Genomic DNA, 19,378 nt, shown 5'->3' with positions numbered 1-19,378 from the left:
GCAGGATACTAACTCAATGCAACTTTCAAACACTGAGTTTCCTGAGTCCTAGGAAATAGCCTGGCCTAGTCAATCCTGGAACAAGTGTATGCCTGTCTCCAAAGTAGTTTATGCTAGCTGAGAGATCCAAAATGGTGGAACAGATAAACACTGTGCCTGCATCCATCCATGGACACATTAAAATTACACCTAAATTACAGAACAGGCAACCTAGAGAACCAACTGAAGTCTAGTTGAACAAAAGTCTTATAACTAAAAATATAAAGAAGAAGCCACGATGAGACAGGTAGGAAGGGTGGAGACGTGGAACGGGCACCAAACCTCTCTGTGATAGTTGAAAATCAGGAGGGATATCTCGGCTGCAGAGGTTTCCCCCAGAGAAGCGAGGGACCCCAGCCTCATACCAGCTTCCCCAGCCCAGCATACTGGTGCCAGGGAGAGGAGCCCCCAAAACATCTGGCTGTGAAAAACAGTAAGGATTCCAACCATTTGGGTGGAATAGAAGGCTGCTGGGAAACCCAGGCATCCTCTTAAACGGCTCGCGCACAGACTCACTCGCTCGCAGGCACTCACCTGGGGCTCCAGCGGTGGGACAGTGACTCGGGGAGTTTTGGAGACATACAGGACACAATCTGAGAGGTGTGGCTTCAGAGAAGGACTGAAGGACAGTCAGCACTTTCGCGGTAACAGGTTCTCCAGCCTCCTGCCATGTAGCTGGCAGGTGGGCTCCATCTTTAATGTGTTGAGCCCGCCCCCACAGGCCAAATCTGAATCTGATTGGCCTGGTGAGCTCTGTTGCTCCACCCTGCTGATTCAGCTGGGATGCCTCCCCACCCAGCTGACAAAGAGAGAATCCTAAATGCAGCAAGAGAAAGGCAACTAGTAACTTATAAGGGAGCTCCCATGAGACTGTCAGCTGATTTATCAACAGAAACTTTGCAGGCCAGAAGGGATTGACACAAAATATTCAATGTGATGAAAAGTAAGGACATACAACCAAGAGTACTCTACTCAGCAAGGCTATCATTTAAAATCAAAGGACAGAAAAAGAGCTTTCCAGGCAAGAAAAAGCTAAAGAAGTTCATCACCACCAAACCAACATTACAAGGAATGTTAGAGGGACATCTTTAAGATGGAAAAAAAAATCAAAATTATAAATAATAAAATGGCAATAGTTTCATGTCTATCAACAATTACTTTCAATGTAAATGGATTAAATGCTCTAATCAAAATACATAGGAGGGCTAAAGGGAACAAAAAAACAAAAATAACAAAAACACCTTATATATACTGCCTACAAGCCTCACTTCAGATTGAAAGACACACATAGACAGAAAGTAAAGACATGAAAAAAGTTATTTCATGAAAATGGAAATTAAAAAAAAAAAAACACAAAAAAAGCCAGAGTATCAATACTTAAACCATACAAAACAGACTTTAAAACAAAGACTATAAAAAGAGACAATGAAAGACTCAGTAATCCCACTTCTGGGTATTTATTCAAAGAAACCCAAAATACTACTTCGAGGGGACATATGCATCCATGTGTTCATTGCAGCATTGTTTACAATGGCCAAGATGTGGAGGCAGCCTGGGAGTCTGTTGATGGAAGAATGGATAAAGAGGAGGTGGTACATATACACAATGGAATATTGCTCAGCCATGGAAGGGAATAGGTGTTGCCATCTGCAGCAGCATGGATGGACCTAGAGGGTGTTATGCTGAGTGGAGTATATAACCCAGAGAAAAACAGATGCAATGTGATTTTGCTTGTATATGGAATCTAAGAACAAAATTAACAAACAAAAAGGAAACAAAGTGTAGATACAGAAAACATTTCATGATTGTCAGATGGGAGGGGTGTTTGGGGTGTGGGTGAAAGAAGGGGAAGGGATTAAGAAGTACAGATTGGTTGTTACAAAGTAGTTATGGGAACGTAGGGTACAGCATAAGGGATACGATCAGTAATGTTGTAATAACTATGTGTGGTGTCAGATGGGTACTAGATTTGTTGGGTTGATAGATGGGAGGGGTTTGGGTGGCATAGTGATGGGATTTAAAAGTACAAATTTGTAATTACAAAATAGTTATGCGGGTATAAAGTAAAGCATAGGGAATATAGTCAATGATACCGTAATAAGTATGAATAGTGCCAGGTGGGTACTAGACTAGTCAGGGGATCACTCCTCAAATTATATAATGTCTAACCACTGTGCTGTACACCTGAAATTAATACAAAATAATATTGAATGCCAACTGTAATTGATAAATTTGTAAAGGGGGAGAAGGGGAAGGGGAACAAGTGGTCCAAATTTCCAGGTATAAAACAAATAAGTCATGGGGATGTAATGTACATCATGGGGAATATAGTCAACAATACTGTGATAGCATGGTACGGTGTCAGATGGCTGCTGGACTTGTCATGGTGATCACTGCTTTAGGTATATAAATGTTGGATAACTATGGTGTACCTCTAAAACTAATGTAATATTGTATGTTAGCTATATTTTTAATAGAAAATGTTTTTAAAAAAAGAACAGAAGGGAAAAATAAGAGTAGTCTGTTCCATCATGATGCCTTCCTGGTCCCAAGAGAAGTCCAAAGCCTGAGCCAGAGTGGGTGAGACTCACTTGGGTAAGTACATAGCAGGAGCCTGGAGCTGTCCTGCTGCCTGAGCAGGGCTTCTCCACCTCAAGTATGCAGTGAACTCACTGCAGAGCTGTAGTGAGTTCCCCTCCCCAAAAATTGACATGGAATTGGTCTGAGTTACAGGAATTTGCAAAGCTCATCAAGTGCTGTACTATGTGCAGCTGAGGTTGAGAACAACCCAGTAAAGATAGGTGCCACTTTTCCCCCAGTGTTTCTCTTTAAGGCCCCCGTTGCAGGCCTGTGGAGAAGGTTCGAGCAGCATCCCAGCCTCTCTCACTATCGTTCAATCACTCGTGCTCTCATCTCTGCCATTTACTGAATGCTCTCATTGTGTTAGACACTGCGTGTTAGCGACAGGTGAAGTTCTCCAGAGAAACAGGACCAACAGGATTTTATGTATAAATATATATATATATATATATATGGAGAGAGAGACAGAGAGACAGAGAGAGAGACAGAGAGATTTATTATAAGGAATTGGTTCACACGATAGGGAGAGTGAGATGTACCAGCATCTACAGTGAGCAGAGACCCAGGAGAGCAGATGGTGTCAAGTTCCAGTCTGAGTCCAAGTCCAAAGACAGGAGAAGACTGATGTCCCAGCTTGAAGATGGATAGAGAGAATGAATTCTTTGCTCAGCCTTTTGTACTGTTTAGACCTCCAAGAGGTTGGATGAAGCCCACCCACATTCAGGAGGACAATCTGCTTCACTCAGTCTATTAATTCAAATTAATCTCATCTAAAAACACCCTCACAGACTCACCCAGAAAAATGTTTAACCAAATATCTGGGCACTTCATGACCCAGTCAAGTTGACACATAAAATTAACCATCACACACTGCTCTAGACACCACAGGAAATATTAAAAAGTTCTAGATTCTTGCTCTCAAGGAGTTTTCAATCTCATGGCAGTGCAAGATAAGCATGGAGAGCTAGCCGGCATGGCGTAGTGCAGCCACACAGAGAGTCAAGAGAGTGGGAGCTCAGAGGGAAAAGAGATCAGACCTGGGAGGGTCACCAAAGTCCTCCTGGAGAAACTGGGCTTACTCTGAGCTAAGGAAGGGGCTATGATGGGCTGATTTGTGACCCCTAAAAAATATGTTTAAGTCCTAATGCCCAGTAATGTGGTTAGAATGCAGATGTCATTAGGTAGGATAGGGTCATGTTAGAGTAAGTTGAGCCCTTAACCCCAGGACTCATGGCCTTATATGAAGAGGAGAGATACACAGAGAGGTGAGAGCCATGTGAAGACGAAGACATGGGGAAATGTCATGTGAAGATGGAGGCAGAGACTGGAGTGATGAGTCTACAAGCCAAGGACCACCGAGGATTTTCATCTGCCACCAGAAGCCAGGGGACACATATGGAACATTTTCTCCCTCTGAGCCCTCAGTGGCATCAACCCTGCTGACACCTGATGTCAGATTTCTAGATTCCAGAGCTATGAGAGGATAAATTTCTGTTTCAGGCCACCCGGTTTGTGGTACTTTGTTAGGGCAGCCTTAAGAAACAAAGATAGAGGCTAAGTCCAAGTGGACACGCAGGGAGGGGAGGGAACCTCAGGAGGCCCAGAGGTAGGAATAAATAATACACAGGAAGGACAGAAAAAAATCCCACTTAGCTAGAACAAAGAATCTCAGAAAAGGAATAATAGAAAATGTGAATCAGAGCTGCCACCTAACATCTTGTTTCCCTGGGGATCACATGCTACTTCCTTGTCTTGGGGGAAACTTGCCACCCATCACCTCACCCTCCACCCACATGGTACAAATGAGAGCTGCCTTCCTCTTACCTGGACACTGTAATTATGAGGGTGACCGTGTGACGACCCAAACACCCTACCCCACCTTCTTGGCCACGGTAACTGGTCCATGGATAGGCACTGAGCCAAGGCAAGACAATTAGAGACTTTCCTTGGGACTTTTTATTTGTATTATTATTAAAAATGGTCGAAAAGAACCCCTTTTCCTCTGATCACAAGCCTGTGAAACATGAACTTGACACTGCCCTCAATCATGTCCATATAATATAAAAAAATAAGGAGATAAAATGATTTTTATATTATTCAAGCTGCTAGTTCTAGATACTAAAGTTTTTGGAGCTGCACTTGAATTTTTACTCTACTCCTTTGCAGTTCTTCTATCAATTCTGTGAGCTACCTCAATAACCTGCCCCTTACACATAAAAATAAAAATAACTCTTTCAAACTAACTCAAATGGATTTCTATCACTCACTATTGAAGGAGCCCCAACTAGTACATTATGGGAGAAAGCATATTCCCTGCATCCTAAATAGCTTTCAATGCCAGGCTGCAGGGTTTATTTTTAACCGTTAGCTCGAGATTGTTAACTGGAGTCTGTAGAATCTGGCTTCGGGGTTCCCTACGAAAATCCAGAAAATATGTGCAAAATGCACACAATGCACACACTTCTGGGAAGAGGCAGCATAGATGCCAGCAGATTCTCAGTGGAGTCTATGACCCCCAAAAAGATTAAGGACCACTAATGTGAGCAACAAGGAACCTTTATAAACTTAGGAATCACAGAACGAATTATCCTCCACTAACAGACACCCGATCATCCATTCAACAAATACACTGTCAATCCCAAAGGAAAGAGCTGTTGGGGATGTGAAGACATATGTGATAGGATTTCACCTTCAAGGAGTTGTCGTCAGCATGGGGCAGTGATGGGCATACACATAATTTTAATGGCAGGTGAGAGAGGGTAAATAATGCAATGGCAGTTCAAAGGCCAGTGCCTGGAACTTTTTCTACAGCCTGAATGAGCAGTTGTATTGCAGTAAATAGAGCCCTGGATGGATTCCTCCCTCATAATGGACCTTGGATAAGTCAGTTTCTCAGAATCTCAATGTCTTCATTTTCAAAATGGATACAAGGATGCTGTCAGAGCACTTCACAAGATGTTGTGCAGTTCTAACAAGAGAGAAAATAACTATTCACTTGCCTAAAGCCTGGAAACCCTTGGACAAGACAGACAACACCCATTAGGAGAAACCTGCTTTGGACCCAGCTCGCGCTACTCAGGTGTGGCCCTGGGACCATGCTGCCCAGCAGCCAGCATCTCCTGGAGTTTCGCAGAGACACAGACCTCGAGCCTCATCTCAGACTTTTTGAACCCAAATCTGCAAGATCCCTTAGGTGATTTGTATGCAAATTAAAGTTTGAGCCCCACTCATCCACGTAGCTCTTAGCATAGTGTAATTCTACTGACAGAGAAGGAAACACACTTAGGGCACACATTAGCATAGGGACTGGGCAGGGCCCAGAGCTGCCCAGGTGTGCTGTGGGCTGGCTGCCAGGCCGATCAGGCTGGGCCTCCTTAGAACAGGGGGTGTGTACAGGGACATTAGCTGCCTGGAGCACAGGATGCAGTGGGCCACAGTGTGTGAGCCAACCCTAGAGCCGGCCATCCGTCCTGCCAGATGCTGCTGCTTCTGCACCACAGACATATGGTCTCCTTGAATCTCCCCTCAGAGTGACACGAGCATACTTCACATATATCAGCGCTCTCAGAGGAGATTAGCAAACATCTGGGGAGCACAGCCTGCTGTATTCTGCTAGCTGGAGGAGCAACGGGGCCCAAGGAGTCTCTTGGGGTGCTGAGCACAAACCCAACCCAAGAACTGCCAGTGGGACTGGGGCGTCCGAGCTGTCAGCAGTTCCCGGCTAGGCTCCCGATGACCACAACACAGAGCTGAGAGCCTAGGCCACCAAGAACTCAGGGTCTGGGGAGTAGCCATGGCAGGTAAACCGAAAGGATTGCCCTGGCTCAGCTGGTTTCAGAAGCACTACATTAAACAAAGCTGAGTTTGTTCCCTTACAGAGGTGCCTTTAACCTGTGGCGTGCACTGTGACTCTTCCAAAACAACATACAGTAGGCTTTATTTCCCAAGCACTTTTGATCCAGAAGCCTTCCTCTCTGGGTTAGTCACCCCGGCTGCCACCCCAACATACCATAGACCGCGTGGCCTAAACAACAGGAATTTATTTCTCACAGTTTTGGAGGTTGGAAATCCAAGATCAAGGTGCCGGCCAATTTTCTTTCTGGTGAGAGCACTCTTCCTGGCTTATAGACTGCCACCCTCTCACTGTGTCCTCACAATTCAGAGACAGAAAGAGGAAGCAAGCTCTCTGGTGTCTCTTCCTAGAACATCATCCCACCATGAGGGCTCCACCCTCACGACTTCACCAAAACCTAATTACCTCCCAAAGGTCCCATCTCCCAAACCATCACATTGGAGGCTAGAGCTTCCAAATACCGTCACAAACGTGAATGGCGGGGGTAGGGGCAGAGGGGAACAGGGGGACAATTCAGTCCATAGTGCTATGCTGCCTTAGGTAGGTAGGATGTGTTCAGAGCAGACTTTGGAAGATAATAGTAAAGATGGAGGTGAGAGAGAGAGCCCTTTGGGGAAGGAAGATAATCCATGAATGTCCGCAGCAGGAGGTTTCAGGCTTTCTTGTTCAGGGCGATCAGGCAATCAACGCATCTAGGTATTTGTATCAAACATTCCAGATGCACCAGAAAGTTTGCTACAATAATAAGCACCATCGCCATTTCTGAGCACTCAGTATGAGCCATAGGCACATTGGGAGCTGGCTTTATATACATCATCTCATTTCATGATATGAACTACTGTTTGAGGAAACTTCTATTCTCGTCCCCATTTTCAGATAATGGGAACTAAGGCTTAAAATAGTCAGTGAGCTGCTGGAAGGCTTACAGCTGGTTGGCAGCTAGTTATTGGTAAAGCCACCCTAGATTTCTCTGACTTCAGGCGCCTGTTAAAATGCTATAAAAATTCCTCATTCCTTGGCGCATGGGAAGCATTATGTCCCAGGTCCTAGGCTTAGAGTGTTGGGGTCACCTTTCTGGTAGGCAGTCATTCCTGGTGACTCTGGGGAGGACACCTATAGAACATGTCTCACCTTGAAGTGCAGGGCCCATCTCGCCTTAGTTTTAGGTTTTAGGTTTATCACCTCGTCTTGTCTCCATATTTTCATATAGTGGTTTCTTCACACTCACCATATGGTGTATTTAAAGACTAGGAAAGCCTGAAACAGTAGGCACAGAGCTTGGGTTGAGCTACTGACATTAATCTCCACCCACCTCTGTACCTCTGTAATTAGCTATTTAGTTGGTTAAAAATGAATAGCGTCTGTGCTTCACACATCCATCTGTCGAGGCATATTTTCATATTTGCAAATTTCAAAAAGAAAACAACTCATCACTCTCGCCCAATAAACTTAGCTTTTTGCAAATAAACTGCTACGAAGTTGTCTTCAACACAAAACACTTCCAAGGTCTTGCCTCTAACAGGACAGCATACCTTGTCAGGAATGAATCCATGGATTCCGTAGGAATGTGTTCCTCTTAGCATAAGAATCACCCCTCCCTATGCCAGCTTCATTTCCGGTGGAAGGAGAAAGAGTGAAAAAAACCTAAAGCTGGGATTTTTCAGATGCAAGAGAATATGGGCAAAAAGGACCTGACCTGAGAGCAGGGTACAGGGTTTCCTGCCCTGTCTCTTCTACTAGCAAGCTGGATGAACTCCCCCTGCAATACACACACCACTCCCCAAGTCCTCACCTGGAAAATGAGGGGGTGCACCACTAACACCTCAGACCTGCAGTTCATGATCCCACGAATGATGGATCTCATGGTGACATTTGTCCTCCAGCCCCAGTTCAGATTCCTGGGAAATGCCAAATCTGCCTAATTCACCCCAGGGGAGCGCTACACTTTTGATCAGAAGAATCTCAAAATAAGAAGCTTTAACCTAAACCATTCCAAACACGTGGAAATTCAGTCTCTCTCTCAAGTTTTTTTCAAAGGGCATCCTAAATACTGCACAGTAATCTAAACAGCACTCATGGTGCCTAAGTTCTTTATCTCTGGCCGAAATTTTTTCTGCTGAAATAAAAAAATTAAGACAAGGTTTCCGTCATATTCTGGGTCATGAAGTTATATATATTTGGCAATAGAAATTACATTGCTTTCCAATCTTTTCCTTTCTCATTTTATTTTTGTTACTAATTTTAAAATTACTAATTATTTTAAGCCTCTGCAAAAGTAGTGAAGATAATACAACGGCAACCTGTATACTCACTGCCTAGATTTACCACATGTTCCCACGCTGCCATTTTTGCTAAAGCAAAAGGAGCAATGGTTTTTAAAAGATATAAACCACTACAGATGTGGTTAGTCACCTCCCTACTTCCGATTCACTGCCTTTTCTTCTCTGCAGAGGTCACCACTATAAGAAATTGATGTCTCAAAAAAAAAAAAAGAAAGAAATTGATGTGTCTGCCTCTCATGTAGGTTTTTATACTTGTACTATATATGTATACACACAGTAATATAAAGCACTATTTATGAATTTTAAAATGTACATCAATGGTATCATATTGACAACACCATTTTAAAATTTGATATTTTTTCCCCCTCAACAAATATTTTTAAGGCTCATCCATATATCACTTATTTTATCTACTGTGTGAATATACCGGAAATGAATAAGTTGATCCTAAGTTTTTTTGCTGTTATAGACAATGCCACTGTGACGATCCCAGTTAGTGTTTTTTTTGTACACATATAGGATATTTTCTCTGGGGCATATACACCTAGCAGTGTTTGCACCAAGTTACAGTTTTACCAACACTGCTAACCTTTCGCTGTGCCAGCCTTTTCCATTTTTTCCAAGTAAATGAGTATGAAATGGCATTTAATATTTTCCTTCATTCTAGTGAGTCTGATGATCTTTTTGTATTTCTACCGGCTATTTATGTTTCTCTATTTGTGATGTGCCAAATAAAAATCTTTAGCTATTTTGTGTATTGAACTACTTTTCTCTCCCTTACTGATTTGTGGGGATTTTTGTATGTTCCAGATACTAACCCTTTATCGGTGTCTGTGCTAAGAACATCTCCCACCCTGTGGCTTGTCTTCTCACTTCGGCCATGGTTTCTTTTGTCATGCAGAGGTTTGTAATTCTAATGTCGGCAAACGTATTCAACATTTGCTCTTTGGTTTGCTTTTTCTGTGCCTTGTTCAACTAGTCCTTCTCTTTTCTAGGGTCATATGTGTATTCTCCTGGTCAATCCCACATAGACTACATGGTCTCAGCGTCTACCATCTTTTCTCCTCATTTCTTTTAAAGGTATAATAAAGATTATTTGTTGCAATTATGAAAGTAAGACATAGTGATTACAGAAGGTATAGGAAAAGCAGAAAGAAAACACATTAGTATATTACTAGGTAACTTATAAGCTAATTCTTATTATCCTTTAAAGACATGACTCACCAGAATGACTATTTATAGCCCCTTTCTATATCACTGAAAGTAATATGTTATGTGGTGGTCAGGGTTGAGCTCTGGAGAAAGACAGGACTGGATTTGACTCTTATCTCTACCATGTTCTAGCTGATTTATCTTGTACATGATATTTATTTCCTCCGGGCTCTGGTTTCCTCTTCTGTAAGATAAGGATGCCAACTCCTGTATTGAGCTGCTATACACCCTAATCTACATCAAATTTCCCGTGTCAGACCTATAGCTGGAAAACTCTTTCCTTACAGAATTCTGTGCCCTGTTATATATCAGTGTACACAGTTCCCTGGGGAAACTAAGAACAGAACCATGGACCGTGCTTCTTGACTTAAGCCCAAGGGATGGACACGATCCCAGGAAAGACGAATTTCATGGAGTCAATAAAACTGCTAGCAAGCCAAGACAATGACTATTCCAGGGTCTGTTCCATTAGTCACTAGACTACTTCTTCCATTTACAAAAACGCTTTACACAAATAGTGCCTAAAACGGCATGGAAAACTAGCCGGAGAACAAAAGCCACTAACTGACCTCATCCCCAGTACTTCCCTGATCAAAGGAGTTAATTAACAAAGGGGAAAACAATTGACTTTTTTGGAATTATATAATTCCATTGTTTTTTTGCCAGGTATCGGATTTCACCACCCACTGCCATGGTGTCACGTCATGAAAGAACTTATTGTTACATACACAAAGTTAGAACAAGCTCAAAACTTTGCAAGTATAATTCCACATTCTTTGTCTCATTGCAATTGACATCTTCAGGTTAATAGGCAGTTACATCCACGAAACATGTCATGCTTTGAATGAACGTGGCTCATGTTGAGATGGCCCTCGCCCGAAGAAAGACTATTTTTAGGAAGCTTGGCAAAAGAAATTAAAGTTTTCAGCCCAAGCATGTGCTGCCAAATAACTAACTCAACCAAATTCTTTATTACCAGAAGGGAAAAAAAGCAACAAAATAATGAAATCTTTTTTTTCACCATTTTGGGAATTGCCTTCCCATGTCTCTAACTCCCCGCAGCATTCAGAATCTCCTTCACAGAACTGTGAGAATAGCTTCCTTGTAGGACAGTAGAACTTGAAAGTCAAGCTGGAGGTCATCTGATTAGAATCTCTTGTCCTTTCATGTTTTGGGAGGAATCAGGGAGGTTTTATTTTGTTTAAAGTGAACACCTGATCAAAGCAGGACCAGGTTCACTTTCAAGGACCCCAGGGCTATGGATTTCAGATAAAGAAGAATCTCATACCATACACGGACACAGTAAAAATTCTTTAAGTTATAAAAGCAAACTCCCTAGATGTAGACCTCATAGTTGTATAAATCCAAATTATATCATTTTCTAACAAAAATTGAGCTATAAATAAAATACGTACTTATTGGGTCAGGTGTCCCCCTCAAGGGACAATGGAGAAAGAGTCTGAATATATGTGTTTTCATCTTGACACTGTGATGCTCTGAACAGCAGTCTCGGCAGGTTAGACCAGCATCTTTGTTCTTGTGGACCATTGCTCCCTGACTGGCCTCTCTATCTCCAGTTTCTTACCTCTTCTAATCCACCCTCTACACCAATGGGTCTCAAAGTGTGGTCCCCAGGTCGGCAGCATAGGTACCAACGAAGACCATGTTCGAAATGCAAAACTTGGGCCTGACTCTAGACCCACTAACTCATGAACTCTGGGGCGAGGTCCAGCATCTGTGTTTTAAGAAGCCCTCTAGGTTATGCTGTTCACACAAACATTGGAAAGCCTCTGGTCCACACTGATTCCTTGCAGTATAAGTCAAAGCCCCCTAGCACAGCTCAAAAGACTATCATGACCCAGCCCTCCTTAGGCCTCCAAGGTGAACCTCTGATTCTCCCTCCATCTCCCCACTCCACTCTTTGCAATGGACCGTACTACAGAGCAACACTGACTGACCTCCTCCATTCAGCTTTCCTTCCTCTATTCCCATCCAGTTAATCAGCCTTTGTCTTCTGTGTTTTTTTGTTTGTTTGTTTGTTTGTTTGTTTGTTTGTTTGTTTTGCATGTTTCCATGGTTAAAAGTACCTTGTTAAATATTTAAGGATACTGGTCTACTCCACTAACCTGTGAGGTCTTTGGAGACGTATAATCATTCACCCTGTTTTTCATCAACTATTTATTGAGTGCCAGGCACACAGGTGGGTGCTCAGGAAACAGTGGCACAGATGGAACCTCTCTCGTCTTTGAATCTTTATCACCTAGCATGGTAACTTTGTGATGGTTTTTTTCTTTTTCTTTTTCTTTTTTTTTTTTTTTAACGAGAATGAGATTAGGAATTAGCAAGCATCTACTCCAACCTCTCCAAAATCCTTAGGTTGCTTTTGAAGACCCTCCATAATTTGACCCTGGCCTATTTTTCCATACTTAAGCTCCCCTTCTCTCCTTTGGCCTTTCCATTTCTTCTGCCCAGCCAAATCACATTAATCTTTCAAAGCCCGGATCCAGTCCCAGGTCACCCAGTAAAACATTCCTGACAACCTTAGTCACTGTTTATTATCAGTATTTGTTAACTGTGTCATTCCATCAACTATTACCTTGTATTATTAGGTATCACATATGCATTTCTGTTTTACATCCCCAACTAGATCTTGAATTGATCTTAAAGAAGACTAAGGCCTGATTCTTCTCCCTTTCTTGAGAGCAAAATAGCACAATGGTTAAGAGTGGGTTCTCTGGAGTCAGAAAGCCCATCCTGGCTTGCAAGAAGCAATGTTGAATTCCCAAAGTCCTCAACATTTAAACATTGTGGAATCATATAATACAAGTAAATCCTTCTTGTTTCAATTTCCCCAAGGACACCCTTCTGTTATTATTCCTGCAACTGCCCAGCATAACAAGGGATGATATGATGGGTCCCTGAGTGATTATCCACAAAGAAAGAGACCACAGGGGTAAAAATAAATGGGGTGACTTTTAAAGTATCCTTTATTTGTAAATTATTCTATTTGAAGCAATGCATTCCCCTAAGTTGCAAAATACGTGTTGTTATGACCCATGAATGTGAGCAAACGCACAATCTTCAAACTATAAAAATGATATTCATATCTTTATCATAACAGAGGAAGCAAGCAATTAACTTTTAAATATGGATCTTGATTTTCATTAGAAAACCAGGCATTTGAAAACAGTCAATAACTTTTAGCTTTTCAAAGCATTGTGGTTTGATTGATTTAGTCAACTTTAGGAAGGAAAGATAAAAAAATAAAAACTGTTTCCATTAATATTATAAGACTCACTGGCACCTAATGAAAGATTTTAAAAGAACCTGTGATTTCTAGGAAAGAGTGGTACCAGTAGACAGGCTGTCCCCTTATTTCTCCTTTCTATCCAGGAGAGTTGTGCTAAAGGCTGGCCCCAAGGTTCCAGAGAGTTCTAAGTGGTGGGAAGTATCATCTCATGAGTGTGATGAGGACCTGGGGACCCTGTGAGAACTGCTGATACTTGTGTGGCATTTTTCCACCTCACATTTGTTTTCCTAGCTGTTTAGAGGTGCCAGTTTGAGGCTCTGAATGGAGAGAGGATGCCTGTTTGGTGTGCCCCAATTGAAAAGTCTGATTAGTAACGGCCGGAGCTGAGAGTGGCTTTCCACAGGAAGTCCGCTTTGCTTCAGCGCTAGAAATCAGTGTGACGTCTAGCATAGCCAAGTGTCCCTGCAGGACCCCACTGGGAAATCACTAGAGTTTTATGAGGTTAGCTGCAGTTTTTGTGTAAACAACATAACGTTTTATGATGGGAAACCTAGCCCTTTGCTTTTTATGTAAAAGCATCGATTAAGGCTTTTTTTAATGTTTGAAATGTAAAGAAGTGTGAAAAACTAATGTTGTTTCAGAAATGGTCCAAGGAAAAAGATAATGCAGTAGCTACAAGTTTAATGATCTTTCTCATAAAATTATGTAGGGGATTTGTGATGTGTGGCAATAAAAAATGGTTTCGTTGCCTCTAATTTTCCCAGCTGTGGATTAAATGTTTTCTAATGGATAATATCACTACTGTCTATACTCATTATTTATTCCATCACTGACTTACTATAGTTCTAAGAGGAATCTCGATAAATTCACGTATTAGATTATTTAATTAAAATATTTTAAATAGCAAGATTTCTTTATTTTTATAATTGTTTATTGGGGAGGGGGTGTTGCCAAAACTACCTTTTGTAAAAGACAATTTAGACTTATTGGGGGATCACTTCGTAAGTTATATAAACGTCTAACCACTATGCTGTATACCCAAAACTAATATAATATTGAGTGTCAATATAATTGAAAATTTTTTAAAAGACCACAAAAAATGTAATAACCAAATTCAAATACCTGTTATTATACCTTTGTCAAAACCCACAGAATGAACATCACGAATGAACCCTAATGTAAACTGTGGACTTGGGGTGATAATGATGTGTCAAAGTAGGTTCATGACTCAATATTTCTGCTCAATTTTGCTGTGAATATAAAATCGCTCTAAAAAAAATAAAGTCTACTTTTTAAAAAGTCTCTGGTGTATGTGTGTGTGTGTTAGTACTAGGGTGAATTTCATGTTCTGTCTATCTGTGGTCTAAGCCTAAACCTCTTTCTGTTTCACAATTCGTGACATGTTGGAAATGTTTCTAAAATGCCTTGGCTCTTGTGCTGGGCTTTGGTGCCCCAACGCGTGCTTGGGTACAGGGTACTCTTGTCCCCAGAGCCCCACAGACAAGACTAGAAGCAAAGAAGGAGATTGGCCTCACTGTGAACCGCCCCCAGGGCATACCCAGGAAATTGCTTTCTGGACCAAACCTTTGACAACACAGCATTTTGCTGCTATTCACCGTTTTCTTGTAAAAGTTGAGGTTGGAGGAAAAACCCTAACACTGACATTTTCTGCGGGCTGAACCTCAGGCAATCAAGGCCTGCCCCTGCCCAGGGTTCACCTCCTTGTGATAACATGGAACGATTATCAAATTAGCTGCTTTTGTTCTCAGGTCATCATAAAAGAGCATAGCATCTGGAAGGTCAGAGCAAATTACTGGGATTTCCAGAATACACTTTGTCTATAGCCCATGAGCATGTTCTGAGACAATGAGATTGTCTGATATATTTTGGACCGATGGGCAGAGAAAATGACACAACAAGGGGGAGATAGATACCCAACAGGGGAGGACATCACACAAAGAAAATGCCTATTTCTTCCAAAGTGGGCAGAGAGTGTAGGGAGGGTCCAGGAATAAGACACATCAGGGTGGACCTTGCTGTGATCACCCAAGCACCCCAGCTCCACACACATACACTGGCACACACCTCGTTTCCCAAGGAGCACTCAGGGCTTGGCCCGTAGTTAACAGAAACCTCCAGATTCATGTCTTTCCATGAGGTGATGCTCCGACACTGTTGAACTAATGATTCCTGTTCGTTCACTCATTCACTTTTTCAGTGTGCCCACGCTCTGAGCGAGGCTAGGGATACAAAATGCAGACAGAACTTAGACCCTGAGCTCAATCCGCTTCTGGTCTTTGTACATCATCCTCCTTGAGAGACACAGAAAGAAAGCAGACAAATCTCCTTGTTGTTCTTTGCGTGCCTGGAAAGTCGGCCCGGCCCTTCACCAGGGGCAGTCCTCGTGCTCTGGCAGAACTTGCAGCTGCTGCCCATCTGCCCCACTACCTTGCTTTCGACCCCGGGGTTGACCTGCAGAGACCACACTTATTAAAGGCGAGAGGTCATTTTCCCCTGTTCTTGCCGCACGTTGGCCCATTATGGGCCGAAACTGCTGAATTACACGTGGTGTTTTATGAGATGCTCAAGTGTCAAGGAGTGATGGAGTGAAGGTTGCCATGCAGATCCTGACACAGGCCACAAAGGGGGCCCTGGGAGCCTTCCTGGTGAGGCCAGTCCAGCTGCCGCCCAGGGCGCCCTCGTTCACGGTCACATGTAAGTCCTTGTGCTTTTACCGTGGTCTCCCCAGAAGTTTACCCCCCCTTGGAGAACAGTTCCATTTCTGTAGCCTTCACTTTTTCTTTCACCTCCCTAGAAAAATACAAACTGAAAAACATAGATTGCATTTTTAAATGAAAGAGGAGACGTTTTACAAATAAAAGAGAGGGGTGAGAAGGGTGACCGAACGATTCCTTCTTACATCTCAAGCTAAGAGTAAGATCTGGGACTTCCAAAAAGGTATGACTCTTAGAAACTGATTAATTTTTAGATCTTAAAAAGCCATACGGTCTCTTTAAAGAGCAATGAAAGCCTGATTCAAGTTGTTAAATTTTATGTTGTGTGTAATGTTGTAATTGATGTCAAACCTTTCACATTTTCTTACCACTGACATTGGACAGTGTACTCCACTCAAGGGCTCAGTTACCAGAGTCGAGATTAAGTAACCTAACCAGGAAATAAGGGCAGAATGAAATTTTATTACATGGAATTGAGAAGTTCAAATGCAAAATAATTAAGTCGGAGCCAAATATAGCCATTCTCTCTCCCATCAGTTTATTTTGGTGGATAATTGGCTGCATTAGGTATTTCACTGTGCTGCATATAAAACTTTATTGCCCTTGTAAAGTGCATGCTGTGAATTCTGATGCTTCTGTGTGTTTGGGGGACCATAATTGTTCCCTTTGCAGACCAGCACTGCTTCCCTAGATCCTGAAACCAAACTAGGCTTTCAGGACAACTGCACCTGAAAGTCCCCAGTGCCGGGACGTGTGTGAGGAGTTCAGATCTGTGCTGAGGACAGAGTGCCCGTAGCAATTGGGAAACTAGCCCCTTGGACCTCGCAGCCCATGGAATGAAAAGACCAAGCAAGATGCCTGTCCATGTGAGGTGGCCTCTGCCGAGTCACTGCTGGGGTTAGGGTGTTTGCACTTGAGTGCTCAGGAATTAGTAAGTCACCACTCACTGTCGCTCACCAGAGATCTGTGCTTGTGATAAATCGATTCTGTTTTACTATGGGGGGTCTTTTTCGAGGTAGTCTCACCACTCCCCCTCCGCCCTTCTCAGAAATGCGGGCTTTGTATACTGCCGAGTGCCCGCTTTCCTGTGCATTCAATACCATAAGGACAACATGGATCTGACCTAATTAGAATCCTTTTCTGGGAAAAACAGTATGTGGCTACATACGGTTTCAGTTAGGTTCCAAAAGCTTTCCTATTCTTTCGACTCCAACAATACGCCTGAATCCCCTTCTGTGATTGTTTTTACAAGCAGATTTTGCAATGTATTCCCCCAGGTAACCCACTGTGGCCTCACTCCTCTGCCCTGCATCCTTCCCTGCCCTTCCAGATTGTTCTCAGTGTAGTTTATAAGACCTCTAATCCCCTGGACATTGGAATCCTCAGACCACAGGGCCACAGGAGAGCTGAGTCATCTGGGAGAATCATTGCTTCACTCTACTCACACACATGAGCCTCTATTCCATGGACCCTACTTTTCTAGGTATTGGGGACATGACGATAATAAACCGGAGTTTACAACAACTTAGGGTGGAAAGCAGCATCTCATGTCATGGTCCTGTGCACCCCAGGACTTTCTGAATGTCCTAAAATGGTAGGCAAAATTGCATATTTGTGTACTTTTCTAGGCAAAGGGTCTGGAGCTCTCAGCATTCTCTCCAAGGGCTCTGTGGCCCTTGCAAAGAGAAGTTAGAAACCACTGGGCTAGCAGGAAAAACAGACTATTAAATAATTATAATGTCACATATAAAGAGCTTTTATAAGAGAACTGTGTGCCTAGCACATTTTCAAGCTCCCACATCAACATTGGTTGAATTTGTACCAAGTGGAGTGGGAGCTGGAAAAAGGGAGAACAATTATTTATGCCAGGGGCGGGGTCGGGAGGGGAGTATTAATAAATGTTTTAAGAGGAAGTCACACTTGAATGAGTTTTTGAGACATGAGTGAGAGTGTGCCAGGAGTAGGTGTTCTTTGCAGAAGCATGACTAACACAGGAAAGAGTGGAGACGTGAAGGAGTGAGGTGAGTTCAAGGAAGGGGGAAAGTTCAGAGGTGAGGGTGAGGGTACAGGGCATGAGGTGAAACTGCACAGGAGGGTGGGCTCCTGATCATGAAAGGACCCAGCCTCTCCAGAGGAGCTGGATCATTGCGTCTACCCCTAACATTTGCAAGGCCCAAGGCTAGAATACAAAAGGAGGCCCGCTTACCATATTATACATGTTTAATATGATTTAATGAGTCATGCCAACAAACTGCTTAGTAAGTAAATTTTCTCCTCCTGCTTTGACAAGTATCCCCTCAAAACAACCTGGATGGCCAGGTTCCAGATGGAATTCTCAGTCTCTTTAGAGCTCCATCCCAGGGCATGGCAGCGTGAGGAAAGCCAACCCCTGGCCTCCAACCCTTGGCCTGCCCACCTTGCTTCCTGCCCCTGGTCAGTACCCCATGGTCAGTGGCCCACACATTCAAACTCCATCTGTACCCCTGTAAACAGCCACCCCTTGGCCCTCCCTGGAGCCTAGAGGTATGCATTACAGACCTCAGGTCTGCCATCCCAGAGAGAGGTACACACAGGCCCTGCAGACAGACACGGGGCCATTGGGGGCAGGGAGCTCTGATGTCTCAGGAACCGGAAGCAAGGAAGGGGGAAGCAGGGCACATGTTTGGGATGGACACATCCCATCAACTGGGTTGATTCGTTGTCAGGGAGGTGCATAGTCAGACACAGCTGTCCTGTAAAATGCACCGCCCAGAAGTGAGTGGTACTGGCTCTGGAGCTACCTGGTTTGGGTCTCCCTGGGCTCTCCCCAAGGCCCCTGCAGGTGGGATTGGCAGCCCTGGCTTTGAGCCTTGGCTCTGTTCCTCACTAGCCGTGCAGCCTTGTGTAAAGCATTTGTCCTCTCTGAGCCTATGTCCTTACCTATAGAGAGTATTTAACCAGCTACCTCACAACGATCTCACAGAAGGAAAAAATGCAGTGGAGTCATAAAGGGCCTGACAAGCGGGGCAGAATGAGGATTCTTTCTTCCTAGTTAAAGGAAGGTATGTTCTAGGGATAGGTGGAATGTGGAAATACAACCACCCCTTTGTCACCTAACCCCAGGCCACAGTGGGAGGATGGGAAGGGGGAAAGTCATCTTTGCATTGAGTTACAACATGAGCTTGTGGCTGCGACGGCCCAGCGGGAATGCGCCGCTTTGAGTCTCCTCTGCTTGTATGCCAGGCTCACGTCGCCCCTGCAACCCAACCCTTAGCAGAGTTCCCTCCACCCCAGGCTGCCTCAGTAAGAGCCTGGGGATGGTGAAAGCAGGGTCCCTGAGCCTACACTTCGGATTTCCCCTCGGGAACTGACTAGACACGTGCCCTACGCAGGCAGAGAGGCTCAACTTTCATTTGTCCATCTGCAAACCCCTCTAAGGCAGCAGGAC

At 43.5% G+C, this 19,378-nt stretch overlaps 1 long non-coding RNA gene across 2 annotated transcripts in view; it reads right to left on the bottom strand.

Annotated features, from left to right (window-relative positions):
* Positions 1-19,378, bottom strand: part of LOC109455986 (uncharacterized) — a 152,025-nt gene that overhangs the window by 19,010 nt on the left and 113,637 nt on the right. Inside the window, exon 5 of one of the 2 annotated variants that reach the window (XR_002138784.3) lies at positions 12,936-16,042. The exons of the other annotated variant lie outside the window; for it this stretch is intronic. This is a non-coding gene — a long non-coding RNA (uncharacterized LOC109455986). Of the gene's footprint in view, positions 1-12,935; positions 16,043-19,378 lie in introns of those variants that run through there. 2 annotated transcript variants of the gene reach the window in all.

This window comes from Rhinolophus sinicus, chromosome 2 (assembly GCF_057876585.1).
Source record: "Rhinolophus sinicus isolate RSI-liver-muscle chromosome 2, RSI-T2T, whole genome shotgun sequence".
In the NCBI taxonomy this organism is placed as follows: domain Eukaryota; kingdom Metazoa; phylum Chordata; class Mammalia; order Chiroptera; family Rhinolophidae; genus Rhinolophus; species Rhinolophus sinicus.
The sequence above is the reverse complement of the archived record's forward strand: the minus strand, read 5'-3'. Positions and strand labels throughout refer to the sequence as shown.